Below are 2982 nucleotides of genomic sequence, written 5' to 3'. Positions count from 1 at the left end.
TCCATGAGGAAAACAGATAAACCTCACAGTTTGAGTGTATGGTGAAGCTAGAATTGATAAGACCGCAGTTACAGGCTTGTTACTTTAATAGCCCGATGTTCCTGGGGACTCGGCTAAGGTTATTCATGTTTAATGTAACTCAAATCAAATGAAAATAGTTATTGTAGGCAGGTAAGTTTCCCTAACTGGTCCCCTCTGTGTAAAATGCGTTCTTAATCAAGTTTTCAACTCGGTCATTCGTTTAAGATGCAATCTTGTGTTATAAGTATTAGGCTATCATGATTATACAGTGAGCATGCTATATAAATAAGTATTTAATATAATAAAAGTGTAGAGCAACAACCGAGGGTGTAAGGTAAAGGCTGACATATTGTAGATTTATTACAATATGTTGCATGTTTGAATTAAAATACCTGTGGATATGCAGGAGCATACACTTTACAAAGGCCTGACTGGAGATTTGCCTGATCTATCCGTCCTTCAGGTGAGTAGGGATACAACAATAGCAAATTTCACTGTACAGTATGATATATCAACCAAAATCTGTATACCAATATTTCATTATTTTCTTTTTCCTCCCCTTTTACAAACAAATATTCTGCTTCAGAGAAAAAAAATTTAATTGATGTTATCATAAGGGTTCTTCATTATGAACTTGTATGCCATGCATAACATACTGTGGATAGAAATTACAGGGAAAGTTACTGGTATGATAATTGTGGTTATATTATATTACTATTATATTTAGTGTATTGCTAATCAATATATTGTTACTTCCCAGGTGACAGCGGCTCACTTCAAGAGCAGGTGAAGCAAGTTGGGACAATGTTGAAGACATTTGCTCGCACTGGGCAATCGGGTACAACTTGCAAACAACACCTGTGGTTGTTGGTTTAATTCCCACTGGGGCCACCTGTACATGTAGTAGACCTAGATATAAATGTCATAGTTTAGTAGTTGAAGGACCAGGACTGACTACTTTATTCTTTTATTCTGGGAACCCCTGTAGGTGCAGATCAAACCCTAATGCTGCGACGTCTTGGAGTTTGGCGATGTTGTGCGTAGCATGGACAACAAAATGCTCTGCCGCAACATTTCAGTGCCAATGTGTTTGTTGGAGAGTTATCCCTGCCAGGGGATCTGTTACTCCCCCCTAGACACCCAGGAAGATTTGGCGTTGCTTGACAACAGTTTGAGGCAGGATAAAGAGCTCCAGCAACGATTTGTAAGTGTGCCGATTTCGTTTATAACGCCATAGGGTAATCTAAAAAGTAAATTAAGATCGTACACTGCATATTCTACAGTCTGAATCCACAGCCTGTCACATTTTAAATTTATGAGAAGCTTCAGAGAAATGTAATTTGTAACATGTTTTTTTTTGTATTTTCAGCTTCGGTTTTTGGCAATCAAATGTGGGAGGGACCTAAAGACAACCGTGTGGCGAATGCTTCAGAGTATCTTCTCTAATCACCTTTCCATCAATACAACCTGGACTGGTGTAGGGGATAAAGCATGTTTTAGAGACATGTTCCTGAAGACCATTGTTCAAAGTAAGTTGGATATTTTTTTTATATTTAAGTAGATGTGTATGACCTTATGCCATTCAAATGGAATGACAGATCTTTATTTTCTACAGGAGCCATCCGGAAGAACCCGGCAACCCAGGATGCCACTGATGAGGCGATCCAGGTTAACGTTACGCGTTACCTGAAAGGAGCATCTGAACATGAAGGTGGAAAAAGGCGCCGCACAGCTGAGAGGGACCCCTTAAACCTAGGCTGACTACTGACACCCCAGCATCACTGACAACTGGAACCCTTTCTTTATCCTGCAGTCAGTAATATCAAGACCCCTAAAATAGCCTGCTAAAAGTGTCAGACTACACTCACCCAATTCACACTGTTCACTGTGGAAATTGCTTTTTTTTTTTTTTTTTTTCTCTCGTGACCCTGCTTTGAGGGCAGCTCCTTGAATGAATATGAGATGGTTTGTCCTTTTATACAGGTGCACGAGGAATCACTGAAGATATGCCAATTTGCACTGACTCATTCTGGAGGTCGGGGAAAACCGGTGATTCTTAGCCCACTACGCCACGCAGTCCCCAACCACTCCAGACATTCTGATTGGCTGTGTTCTCTACAGCCAGATTTTCTGCTGTTAATTATATTTATTCCCACTTGTTGTCATGTGTAAGTAGAATGTCAAAATGTATATTATACCTGTTATCCTGCACATTCCTTGATACCAAAGATCTCAATTATTTCATATACAATTTGCTGCTTATTTCATTGTTACAGTGCTTAACTATTCTATTTTTAAATATAGCTTGTAAATCCTAGATTATACATCTAATACTTGATATTTGCACATTATCTGGGATCAAATATTCTACTTACCGTGACTTTAGTATTGGCTTATTTCATTCCGTCAGTGCTTAACGATTCTATTATAGTTTGTAAATCCTATTTCATGCCTGATATTTGATATTGCACATTAACTAGTACCAAAAATTCTACTTTCATTCCATCACAGTGCTTAACTGTTATTCTATTGTTAAATATAGCTTGTAAATCCTTGTGCCACAGGTCAGCATTGCAGTTATAATGGTATATTCTACTCCAGAGCTTTACTCTAAATTATTACCACTTAACCTATTGTTAGAAATGACTTGTAAATATAATGTTATACCTCAATTTATTTAGTATCCTGCACTTTCTTTGGTACCAAATATCCTCATTGCTTATGTTTACTGGTAATTCTTTTCATCCCAGAGCAGACCTCTTTATATTATTAACAATTATTGTAAGTGTTACAATAGTGTTTAAAAAAAAAAAAAAATTGGAAACCTGCATGTTCTTTAGTGTGTGTGTGTGTGTGTGTGTGTGTATATAATGTTTGTATTTTTCTGTTATTTATATTTCAGTGATCTGACATCTTGTTTCAATGACAGTTACTGTACTTTGAAATGTGGAATTAAAACGC

The 2982-nt window shown here is 37.3% G+C and overlaps 1 long non-coding RNA gene across 1 annotated transcript; it reads left to right on the top strand.

The window, feature by feature from the left end:
- The first annotated feature begins 1189 nt into the window (after positions 1–1189).
- On the top strand, positions 1190–1766 carry LOC127624639 (uncharacterized). The gene is made up of 3 exons (XR_007968201.1): positions 1190–1225; positions 1391–1550; positions 1637–1766. It is a non-coding gene; the product is annotated as an uncharacterized LOC127624639 (long non-coding RNA).
- Positions 1767–2982: the final 1216 nt, after the last annotated feature.

Source organism: Xyrauchen texanus, chromosome 31, assembly GCF_025860055.1.
Source record: "Xyrauchen texanus isolate HMW12.3.18 chromosome 31, RBS_HiC_50CHRs, whole genome shotgun sequence".
NCBI classification, from domain to species: Eukaryota; Metazoa; Chordata; class Actinopteri; order Cypriniformes; family Catostomidae; genus Xyrauchen; species Xyrauchen texanus.
This window is presented reverse-complemented; position numbering and strand designations above follow the sequence as displayed.